The sequence below is a fragment of the Protopterus annectens genome, chromosome 9.part0 (assembly GCF_019279795.1).
Source record: "Protopterus annectens isolate FY-2018-M chromosome 9.part0, PAN1.0, whole genome shotgun sequence".
NCBI lineage: Eukaryota > Metazoa > Chordata > Ceratodontiformes > Protopteridae > Protopterus > Protopterus annectens.
Window position 1 is genome coordinate 260,677,561 of NC_056743.1, and position 13,535 is coordinate 260,691,095.

General features: G+C 38.6%; 1 protein-coding gene across 1 annotated transcript in view; it reads right to left on the reverse strand.

The window, feature by feature from the left end:
• Nucleotides 1-13,535, reverse strand: part of ABTB2 (ankyrin repeat and BTB domain containing 2) — a 1,083,316-nt gene that overhangs the window by 241,612 nt on the left and 828,169 nt on the right. The gene's annotated exons all lie outside the window — the stretch shown is intronic.

Here is a 13,535-nt window from a genome sequence, read left to right on the forward strand (position 1 = left end):
GATATATAAATATTTTGGTATAAGCTTAGATGCAAGTAACAGCCACTTCATTCTTAAAGCAACTTTCTTTTAAAAGAAGTATGTATTTGATTGAAAATTCAGTTGTCATGTCTGTATCCAGTGGCTAAGAATTCAACTGATAGGATAGAGACTGAGCAAGGATTTTGCTGGCTGATTTTTCCTGGGAGAGGAGTAGGATTTCCAGCTAAGAGCAAGTAGTTCTTGGTGAAAAACTAAGTGCCATGCACAAACAATGCACACTTAGCACGAGAAATGTGCAGTAGTTAGTTCATGCTAAAAACCCTCCCCATCTCTCTGGATGGCATTATTTGGGGAAGGTATAACCTCCTCATTGCCTGCCTTTCCAGTCACTTACAGTAAAGTTTTACTACTTTCAGGGTCTTGCTCCATGACATGTAAGCTGGATGAGTGCCAGAAAAAAGGAGAACTGAGGAGGGAATTCAGGACATGGATGGTAGCAGATAGTTGTCAGGAGCTAACTACTTACATGCATAACATACATTAATGTTTTTTTTTAGTTTATGATGAAAGGTAATGACATCATATTTGCCTGATAAATTCCCAAAGTTCCTAACAGCAGTTATCTCCATTATCAATGCTTCCATTACTTAGTCATTCAGCCCCTGTCATAATGGAGGAACTGTTGGATAAAGGCTGCTTAGTATCATGTTAATGGTTTTAAGGGATTGAGTATACTGTATGACAGTCTTCAGTACAAATGCCAGTGAGAAACCAGACAGTACTAAACAAAATAAAGTGGTGTGGGATTTAATTTTAAGCCCTGCAGTGTGGTGTTTTGATTTAAAGAGCTTAAGACACTTAACAGATTTTACAGAATTTCAATAAATGTGTTTTACTTTAGATAGATCTAGTTCTATCCCTGTTTAACAAACCATTCTACCATGTTATTCAGCTTGCTAGTTAAAAAAATTAAAAACAAAGAAAGTTAGAGGCTTTTAGACTAATTTATTGTTGCATTTACAAAACATTATGATATGGCTTATTTTTGAACCTGTCATGTGCTGATGATATGACTTATTTTTGAACCTGTAGTGTGCTGGTATGTGTTTTGAAACCAAACTCCGGTTGTTTAGCAAACCTTTTGTAAATAATCAGTAACATAAGACATTTGGGATAAATGACCATTTTGGTTGACTTTAACAATTCTTTAAATACCAAAAGGTAACTACATAGCCATGAAAAAAACAGCCAAAGAGAACTGGTAAACTGTTAATGTCCATCTGATGCACACATTCCCTAATCAGCTGCGACTTGCACCTACCCTAGACTCCCATGTCTCGCCTACATTCTACCTCTCTGGTAGAATACCATGGGACTGCACTACCCTTACCAGAAAATGTATTTTCTTATGTCCGAGTTGAGCCCTTGCCCCCATTTCAGAAAACACCTGTGTCCCATCCCTTTTTTTCCCTAAAATGTTTTCACAGACTCCTTACAACAAGGTAAGTGACTGTTGTGCTGATTTCCCACTGTTTTTGTAAAACTCAGACACCCAGTGCTTGCTTTTTACCTTAAAATCCATCTCTTCATCCTTCTCATCATCTTAGAATCCTCATCTGCACACCATCTAGCAGCGTGATGCCTCTGTCTTTGTAAAGCCTGCAGAAGTGTATACAGTACAACTAAGGCCTTATGAGTACCTTGTACAGCCCACAGAAAAAAATATTAACTACTTTGAGTTTACCATCCCTGCTGTGCATCCTATCATCTTGTCTTCCAAAGACGTACTCCACAGGTCATTTGTACATTATAGTGTCGTGCATATTCTACCTCACAGGTAGTATATACGTTACAGAGTCATGCATATACTACCCCACAGGAAGTACATACGTTACAGAGCCACACATATACTACCTCACAGGTAGTACATACATTACAGATTCAAGCCTATACTACCCCACATGTTGTATATATATTAGGGAATAATGCCTATATTACCTACAGGTAGTGCATACATTAGAAAGCTATGCATATACTGCCCCACAGGTAGTATATACATTACAGAGTCATGCATACACTACCCCACAGGTAGTATATGCATTACAGAGTCATGCATATACTACCCCACAGGTAATATATACATTACAGAGTCATGCATAAATTACGCCACAGGTAGTATTTACATTACAGAGTCATGCACATACTACCCCACAGGTACTATATACATTACAGAGTCATGTGTATTGTGACAGCCTTTCTACCCCAGGCCAGTAATCAAGGAGCCTCAGTCCTCACCACTGACACCAGTGAGAGATGATCACTAAAAACAGGAATGGGTTTACACAGCATTTTGAAATGCAGCTCTTTGTATTAAGCACAGTTTCCCCCAGGAGCACACAGGGAACCCAGCCCTGGGACTGGACTCTCTGTCTCTCCATATCCCAAACCAAACTCACTTTGGAGCACTGTGTCTCAGTTCCAGTAACTGACACACAGACACACACACACACACACACACACACACACACACACACACACACACACACACACACACACACACACGCTGTACCCCTTCTGCCCAGGCTATTGAGTAACCACGCCATCACTAGTCAACCCCTCCAAGGTTCTTACAAGAATATCCAATTATATTGAGCAAAATCAATACTATTATAAATGGAAGAGTGTAACCAAAGCAGCAAGACTTTTCAGAGTGGCCAAGGCATCATTACAATAAACATATGCACACTGAAGATATTAAAAGTATTCTCTAAAAGACCAGCTACAATGAAACGTGTACAAAAAATATTTAGTAATATATAATAAAGAAGAAAACATGAGAATACTAAATATTTAAGTACAATAAACACCAGGGTTTCAATCACATGAGAAATAACACAGTTGGACTGATTCACACAGATGCAGAAAAACAATACTTTACTAATCTCACTGTATTTCCTGACCATCTAAAGAATAACTGTTCACTAGCTAACTTAAATTATGACAGCAAGGCAAAACAGAATGCTGAGATACTTACTCCCACAAGATTAGGTGATTAGCTTCTAACTGACTGAACTGAACTAAACAACTAACTGTGATAACTGACACAGATCTTTATATCAGGTTCCAAAGAAAGCAAAACAAAACAAACTGCTGTGTGAGTTCTATCTTCTCAGTGCTGATTATAGAATGACATCACATTTGATCACCTGACTCTGGTACAATACACACCTAGAGCCTTGCCAAGATCTGCTGCAGCATCTGAAAGCCACAGAACAGTTCCAAAAACCTCTACTCTCCCCTTCCAGAACTCTCCATCCAAACACACACACCTAATCAGCTACAATAACACTACCTTCAACACAAGCATCTGCATAAGTCAGTGTGACAGTCAAAGGACACAAGATTATTTACAAAACTCCAGCTAACTATGCTGGCGTATGTTACACATGCACTGCCCTATTCTTCCTGACACTGATGGCAATACCTCAGATCGTCACACATATACTACCCCACAGATAGTATATGCAGTACAGTGTCATGCATACACTATCCTACTTGTACATATACTACAGTCATGCATATACTACTCCACAGGTAGTATACACATTAGAGAGTCATGCATATACTACCCCACAATTAGTACATACATGACTCAGTAATTCAGATCAAAGCCTAGTTGCTAACAATCTTCTGTCCTATTAAGGAAAGTGGGAAGCTGGACACTCCATTACTTACTGTTGCACAATTTGTTTTTCTTTTGTAAATAATGTTTGTTGACTGTTTTTATTTTAAATTGTCAAACATGTACTTCTATCCTTGTTTTGGTGTTTTTCTTCCTGGGCCTCCACTGGAAATGGGCATTTCAGTTCCCAGATGGACTTTCCCAGTAAATAAAAGCAAATTAAATAAATAAATAAATGAAAACTGTAACAAAAAAAACAGACTTTTCCTGCTATATTAAACATTCTGTCCTTAACAATGAGCCCTGCATAATGGTACTTTCTCACTACACTAATCTCCACCTTGCTTTTCCAATTGAGAAACTACTTCCCTGTTCATTTCACCAGTTCTGGTCCCACCCATATGTCCTTTTTCTGCTTCAGCAGTTTCCTGTGTAGTATGATTTCTAAAGCCCTCTTGGGGCCTAGATGTACTATGCTCATTGTATTCCTCTGTGAAGTGACTTATGGCCTACTTTCAGTTAGATATCACACTGGACTGGCAAGATCTCTGCTGAATAAATGCAGAGAGAAAGAGTTTCAAATTCAGGATTAAATGATGAAGCACTTTAACAGTTTAAAGCATTAGTTATCTGAGATAAACTAGTAGTTTCTCAAGCCAAGGAAGCTTCAGCTAGTTTCTAGTGTAGATGGGTGATGGATATAAGACCCTGCTCCTGAGATTTCCCCAGCACCTTACTTTCTTCCTCTTCCATTTTGCTGCTCCACTTCCTGAAATTCGTAACATTCTAAACAACCTTCTCATGCCCTGCTCATACCCTTCCACTCAATTACCTTGTAAAAAGGAAGTTTTTTTATATATATCTATATCAATCTATATATATATATATATATATATATATATCAAGAACTTCTGTTTACTCTCTGGCATTCTTATGCCTCTCCTAATCTTTGACTGACCTTTTTGACACTACAGTGTAGATAAATAATGTTTTGTATTCATTTTCAAACCCTCAGACATCTGATTTCTGAAATCTTGCTTCGACTTCTCTCATTACATTCTTCCTGCTCTCCTTATGAGCCATTCCCTTATTCTTTCTCATCTCGTCTCACAACGTCTTCCTCTGGCTCCTCTTCCTCTTTCAGCCAGGCTGGCTCAGCCACTCACACAATCTTGCATTTCCTTCAGCATTCTCATATAAATGACCACCAAGAATTCCTCAGCCTATGCATTCTACTGTGTAGTTGGATAATTTCTGACACATAATTTATTGAATGATGTTTCCTTGAAGCAAACCAGACAAACTATTATTTAGCAAAACTGACACAACTCATTCTACTCTTCTATCCAAGTAAGGAAAGTGGGAAGTCCTTTGCAATGCAACGAGTCAACTGCCAATTAATTATGTTGGGTACAAGTGTTACTTCCTCTGCATACAGGAGGCTTTGCCCACATAAAGCAATCACATTTGATAATCGTTTCCTCTCCTCTGTGGTAAACAGAATTGGAGCCTTGGCTGTGACTCACACAATCCAAGATCTATTAGTCTCTCTGGCTGTGGAGGAGATGGACAGGAGTAGAGCTGGATCGAGCACAAGTCTCCCTAAGCACCCGATAGTTGAGGGGTCCCATTAATGCTGCAAGCCCCATCATGCAGCCTGTATCATCATAAATGTTTTTTTTAAGAGCCTGATTGACTGACAATGATGTTGATCAGTGATAAGATCCATTATTACGTTTGTTCCAAGTTCAGTTTCAGTATATTTGTGCATCATTGCAGTTGCATCAAATGAATTTAAAAAAGTATCACCCTACCCATTACCCTTCCATCCCACAGAAATCAGAACTATCTGGATGACCTGCCACCTGCTTGAACCTACAAACACACATGCTTTCTTTTGACCTTTGGCTCTTAACCTTTGCAGATTCCACCTCTATTATATTCCCTGCCCATTTTTTCCCCATCACTCAGCCTCATTTCCCACTTTGTTTGGACTTGGCATGTACAGTACAATAACATTCCTACTGCAGGTAGTATCAGAAAAGTGATTATCCTGTTTTTGGCTACTCCAGAGAACTGGAGTTTGGATGGAGTACCATGACCGATGCATGGACAAAGTTTAAAAAATAAAGTTGTCAGTTCAGTAATATGTTTTTACAGGACATCCTGACTAAAGTTAAAATTTTACTTTTTTTTAATTTAAAAATGAACCTATGCATCTCATTGTAGCATAGGTAGCTAGGAAATTAGTGCAAGTTTGTGCCTGCAAAGGTAGTCAGATTAGGTTCCCTATTATATGATCAAAGACGCATTCCTTCTAATACATCTTGCTCGAACTTGAAAGCACGGAACAGTAAAATACCGAAATGGCATATAAGTGAATTCTTTCCCTGGGAAAGAAATAGCTTGTCCGCCTTTGTTATTTTGCCATTTTTGTCACTGTAGTGTGATCTCGGAGTTGGTATATTTAAGTAAGGGGGGTGTGGGGGAAGAAGCCCCCCACTTTATGTAATGTTTTAAAGTTTTTTTTTTTTTTTTTGGAAAAGCCCAAACCACTGCCAATCAGCAGCAAGGAGAGACAGGTGCAACCAGTGCAGCGGTGCTTGACTTGTCAGCATAACAGACGCATTGACATTGAAAAGCGAATGAACACTGCAAACCTAAGGAAATACTGAAGCACAAACACCTTGAAATCTGGAGCATTTAGCTTGAATGCCAGAGAACCAGATGAGGAGCTTCATTTCCAGATTGCTTGGATAAAAAAAAAAATGGTCAGGTGGCAGCTCTAAGTGCAAAACACATGGACAATGACAATGTATAATTCTGTCTGCCAACATAACATTTTACACTATGGTTCTCAATAACATTTTGTTATGAAAATATTAACAACTTGTCAAGAAGCGGTTAAGCAGTAATGCAGTGCATCCTGGGTTAACAATCTTGGTATAATTTTGTTTCCTTACACTTTGCCCTTTCATATGTCCCCATTACTAATTAGTGAGTCATTTAGTTAAGGAATCCATTCTTTAGCTACATCCAAAACCTTAATGGAAAAGCATAGATTTGCACTGAACTTGAAGTGAATCATACCACATATACTGAACCTGTGGAAATAGCAAACCTGTTAGTGGACAAGTTAAGCACAAACTTCTCCCGCCTGTCCCAGCCACATAACATCGCAGAGAATACCTACCACCTGTGCCCAACTTGGTATTTCTAAAGAGAAGGTTCTAACTGCTCTCACCAAGGCAAAAACACAGTCTCTGTGGGACCAGATAACATTCTGGGCTGCATTTTGAATTGTTTAAAATAGGAGCAACACCACTGGGTACTCTCACAAACCACTGCCTAAGCACAGGCTTTGTCCCTGCTGAATGGAGAACAGATAATGTCATCCCTTGCACAAAGGGAGGCATCCACAGAGCCTGAGAACTATAGATACATAAGCCTAACCAGGCTTTTCTGCAAGGCCATGGAGAGAAGCATCATGGACCTGATAAACAAAGAAATAGGTAACCTTCAAATGCTTGACCCGACCCAGTCTGGTTTTGTTTAAAGGGAGGTCATGCCTGCTAACCTGGTGGACTTCTTCAAGAATGTCACCAAAGCACTAGACGAAGGTAAATCTGTGCACACAGCCTCCCTAGACCTAGCCAAGGCCTTTGACACAATCCCCACTCATCGAAAAATTCGCTCAGCTGGGGATTAGGGATAAAAATTCAAAGGGGATATTCCAGGGTGACTCTCTTTCACCGCTGCACTTTTGTCTTGCTCTTAACCCATTAAGCTGTCTACTTAACATTAACAAAGGGGATATTCCAGGGTGACTCTCTTTCACCGCTGCACTTTTGTCTTGCTCTTAACCCATTAAGCTGTCTACTTAACACACTAGGTCATGGCTATAATTTGGTTCCCAGAAAACAACAAAGTGTAAAGACTTCTCATCTTCTTTTTGTAGATGATTTAAAACTGTAAAGTTCATCAAATAAGTAACTGAAAGAACAACTGCAAGTGGTTAAAACTTTTTCAGATGATATAAAAATGTCATTTGGTCTTGATAAATGTCCAAAAGCAACCTTTAAAGCAGGAAAGCTGCAGCACCAAGAAAACATCACTTTGGGATGGGAATGTGATATAAAAGAACTTGAGCAAGAGGTAGTGTATAAATATTTGGGAACTGATGAAGGATCAACAATAAAACATGAACAAATGCAAATAAAATTAAGTAAGGAATATTTTAGAAGGCTTAAATTAATACTAAAAACAGCACTGACATCTAGGAACAAAGTCCACGCTACAGACCAATTTGATCTTCCTATGCTTAATTACAGTTTTGGAGTGACTGACTGTCCCCAAAAGGTGTTGGATAGTTTGAACAGTAAAACAAGAAGGATGCTTCATGCTCATCAAATGATATATGAAAATCAGAGCATACCAAGACTATATATTGCCCGTTCTAAAGGAGATATGGGCCTACTCAAAATTGATTACATGTCTAGATCTGTGATAGTAGGACTTCATACATGTCTGCTGACCTCACAAGACCCAAATGTAGTGAAAGTTTTGAAACATAAGGAGAACAAATCTAAGATGACTTCCCTGCTTAGTCTAGCAGAAGCATATCGGTGTCAAACGGGAATGGAAATCAAACCAGAAGTAGATAAAAAGGGTCTATATTAGCTAGTCAAAGTGTCAAAAGAGTGAACGCTCTTTCATCGACTACTAATATTCGAACACACACAAAGTCGAACATACAAAACAGTGATTTTTTTTTCCCAGGGAAAAACAATTGCTGCTCCAAAAGAAAAAAACAAACAGGAAAAAACAAATCCACAAACAAAATAAAGTGGGGGCCTGTGCCCCCCACACCCCCTGATGTGGGGGGCTGTGCTCCCCACCCCCCTACTTAAATATACCAACTCCAAGATTGCACCACAGTGGAGGAAATGGCAAAGTCCTGACAATGGCCCAGCAATTTTTTTTCCCTGGGAAAAAAATAATCACTTTTCTGGCCGGTCGACATTGTGTATTTTCGCATATTACCAGATGATGAAAGAGCATTCGCTCTTTTGACACTTCACCTACCTAATATAGACCCATAAAAATCAGGCAGCAACTGAATGTGCCAAAAAAAAAAAAACAAAAGAAAGAATATAAGGTGAAGGATCAGATGAGTAGGCAAGAAATGTGGAAAATGCATAAATATAGTTGCAAGTATAGGAAACTCTTAGAACAACCTCATGTTGATAAGGATTGAATGCAGGAATGGTTAAGGAGAGGTGAATTTAAACCAAAAGATGAAAGATTAATATTGGTGGCTCAGGACAGTGGACTACGTACATGTTGGTTTACAAAGTCCATGGAACATGTGGGAGAAACAGACAAATGTAGGTTTTGTAAAATAGAATTGGAAACAGTTGCACATCTTGTTGCTGGTTGTGATATACTAATGGCAGAAGGACAGTATATTGAAAGGCATAATAATGCAACAAAATTGTTGCATTGGGGATTGTGCAAACATTATAATATTGAAGTAGCTGAAAAACACTGCAAACATGAGCCACAAAGCATCATAAAATATGATGAAGTTTATATCACATGGGATCATCCATTAACAGCAGTTCAAAAAATAGATGCAAGAAAACCAGATGTAGTAGTCCATGAAAAGAAGACAAAAGTAGCATTGATTATTGAAATCACTACACCCAGTGACTATAATGTCTTATGTACAGAGCGACACAAATTCATAAAGTACCAGGACTTGCAGGTAGAAACAAGGGCAGTGTGGAAGAAAGATACTCAAACAGTTCCAGTAGTAATAGAAGCAATGGGTCTTAGATATGTTACTGATAAATGTAACTCCATATGAATTGCAGAAAGAGTCACTACTGGGCACACTGCGGGTGCATCGAATCACACTTCTGGTTAATATCAAAGATTGGAACAATACTAATTTCATGAACTTTAATTATACCTTGACTTAGGAATGGGGTCCATTGTCATCATGGTATTAGAAATCCAAAAGACTTAGAGAAATTAAAAAAAAAATGGGGATTAATCCATATATCATCAGATGGGTTGCAAACTGGCTCATTGACATAACACATACAGTCAGAATAGGAGATTCCACCTCCACCAACCGACCCATCACTAGTGTGCTGGGGCCCCTGTTATTTGGAATCTACTCCTTGGAAATACAGGCAAAAGCAAAGATCTGTGGCTGACAAAGTTTGAGGATGACTGCAAATTGGGCACAGTCATTGAGACCCCAAATAATATAAACATCATACAAGATGGACTTATGCAAACCAATGACTCGTGCCAAAGTCATAGACTTAAACTCAATGCAAATAAATGCATTATCATCCCCTTCATTAAGGGCAATGTCCCAGCAGACTACCACATTAATGACAATACCCTAACCTCTAAATCAGTGGGGAGAGATCTGGGCATGCAGGTTAACAGCAACCTTAACTCTGATAACCATGTCTCCACAGTGGTCAGAAAGGCCTTCTACATTGCTCACCTCATAAGCAAGGGCATAGCTTCCTGATCAAAAGAAGTTGTAACGCCCTTGTACTCTGCCTTCATTAGACCAGAAATAGAGTACAATGCTCCCTTTGGTTTGTACCTTACAAGACCTGCAGTAACTGGAGACACCTCAAAGTTTTCTCACAAACTAAATTCAGGGACTTTAGCACACGTCATGTGCAGACAGACTGAAATCACTGTCACTATACTCTATTTTGTATAGACTGCTCAGAGGTGACCTGTGCCTTGTGTATTGAGCAACCTCTGATCCTGCACTTATGGAAATGCTGCACATTCACAAGTCCAGTGGTTCATGATTCACTTAGTCTAGAGATCTTATCCTGGCCTGTGACGTCAACAGGACTTGCTGGAGAGACAGATATGACTCACAGTGGTTACCTCTCCTTTGGAACAGGCTTCCAGTTTAAGTTAAACAGAGCCTCTCATTGACCCTATTTAAGCATAACTTGGACAATTGGATGGGAAATCACAAATTCACCCCAGGGGTCTCTTACATCTATCTGTATGCAGAAACATAGTTTCTCCTTATGTGCTTATATATAAAACAACAGTTTAATAATGCATTATATTTTAGAGTGTTGACAAAAGTTGGACCACTCTGCCATTCTGGGAGTAAAAGTCAGCCTTCCAAAGTTATCTGTTTAAGTAGAATTACCTACATGTACATACCAATCAGATCAAAGCTGAACTCATCATTGCTTTTTTAATAACAGACTGAAGTGAGCCTGTCCTTACTTTTAATTGCCCTCCATGCTGCCCCTTTTTCTAGATCTTAGAACCTGCATACCACAGTTCAGTACCCCTTTGAATCTGTATTCTGCCACCACTGCGCCTCTCAAGCTGCTTGCCACTAACCATGATCTGCGCTCTTTTAGAGTTCTAAGAAATCTCTCCGTAATATTCCTTCCTACTATGGCACAAACCTTTTTTTACTTCCACATAACTGCTGCTTCTTAACAGTCCTCATGCTGACTATGAACCTCAGTTGCCATATATATGCAAGAGTTGTCAATCACTGTTCCTCTGTGGCACAATTTTTTTTACAGCTGTGCTACACTTCCTGCTTTAATCATTTTTTATTATATCAAAATTATCAGTTTTGGTTGCCTGCATATTTCATCAGCCCGAAACTGTCTTACAAGTATCACTAGATCCATTCTGAAACCTGCACAGAATCTGTTGTGTATTTCTGATAAACTATCACTAAATATTCGTGCAGTAAATGTTTAATCTTCTGTTTTTAAAAGTTATTAGTTTCCGTTTATGACACTATTCTCCTTGTGGTTTTGCTGACAATGGATTTTGTTCAGCTGGACTTCCAGGTCAGGAAAACAAAATAATAATACTACTATTTTATTATTATTGTTACTATTATTATTATTATTATTATTATTACTATTATTACTACAACCAGAAATGACATTCTGCAGCTATTGTGCCAATTTACCATAGAAGCAAGACTTGACTATTTCTGTTTGTTAGTTAACCATATAAGATTGTTTAAAATACTTGCTGAAAATCAGGGCCAGCAATTCTTCAATCCACCAAACATCACCAAAAAACTTTGGTAACTTTCAACATTTTGACAGGAAGCTTGCAACACAACTATTTCTTCATATCTCACCAACAGCAATCAAGAGGTGTAACATTTTGTGTTAGATGTGGCAGGGTGCTGGCTGCACTTGATACCATGTCTGAGGGTGCCACAGAGTAGCATTTTGTGCTGTCATACTTTAGTAGATCAATAAAACTCTGTTTTCCGTCTCTTTTTTCCATTAGTAATTTTTTTTTTGCACTTGGAGAAATGTAGACTATCTGTGAGTGTTGCAAATGCACAAAACGCCAACATTTCAGCAAGGTCTTTCTGGCTAACAGCAGTTAGCTATGGAAGCCTTATGTGTCCATGTGCATGTATGTGCATGATGAGCATCTCCTGTGTGCACATGTGCTTTTATAAGTATACCTGCATGCATGAGGGTAAATTACAATCTGAGTATGTGCTGTACATTTGGTTTTATGTGTAACTCTCTCTTATCATATCAGAATGCAAACCAGATGGAAGAGAGAATTTTCTGCTCACTAACACATTCTTCAGTTCTCCGTAATGTTGCCCTTCTCTGTATCAATGTCTAACAAAAGAGGTAATCTTTGTTCAAGTACTTTACCATACTTCGATCTCACAACTTAAAAAGAGTAGGTTGTTCTACTGTCTCACACACTACAGGTTGGGATTTAATAATGACTTGTTTGGTATTTGCACATTACCTGCAAGGGTTTCTTCTAATACTCTTTCCTTTCAAAGGCATACTAGTTTGTTTCATTATGCAGGCCTGCAGTGATTGCAACTACTCTTCTCGCTTACTTGGTAGCTAAAAACAGTCAGCAAGGATTATGCCATTTTCCAAGTTAAGAAATGACTAAATTAAAACTTTCACTGTACACAGACACCAGTTTTAGAATGTAGTGTTTCTACTCAGTCTCCAGCCAAACAGTGAAACTCCATATTTAAGCAAAATGTGACATGCATGTGTAGCTCTCCTACCCTCCCCCAACAAAAGAAGTCTGTACCCACCCCCATGCTGTTCTAGTTCTATTGCACAAACTTTCATTTTCTTACTCTGTAGCTGGAATAGTATCAGGATATGTGAAGGCTTGATCTAGTCAGGATTTTTAATGCTCTGTTTTTCACCCTAGCTCTACTTTTTGTAAATCATTCAATTTTATTTTAATGTTTACCATCTAAGCATACTAGACATGGGCTGCCTATTTAAAGATTTAACCTTGGAGCACAAAATAAACCCACAATTACAACATGTGCAATCAATATAAACATAGAATAACGTCTCACAAAGTATTATAAGATCACAAAAATATTCAATAATTTGCAGAGGTAATCAAAAATATATGCATATATGAATAACAGCAAGTAATGATTTGATTAATTCAGTATTATTGGGTCTATATCAGATTGTCAAAACCACAAAAGGTCAAACACCTCTTCATTGACTCCTATTTGTTGAACTCTGAATCTGTTGAACGATTGTTTCCATGAACTGTTTCCCACGGTAAGTAACCAGTAGGTGATAATCGGGAATTTGCCCTTTTCCCCACTGTAGTGTGATCTCAGAATTGATATTATGTAGTTAGGGGGTGTGGGGATGCAGCCCCCCCACCAGGGTGGGTTTTACAGTTTGCTGCTTTTATTACAGTTGGTATTTGGCCAACATGTTACTTACCTACCGTGGGAAAGATTTTTGCAGTAGCTATCGTTCGAGATTCACGTTCAACACATAGGGGAGGATGAAGTGGTATTCAACCT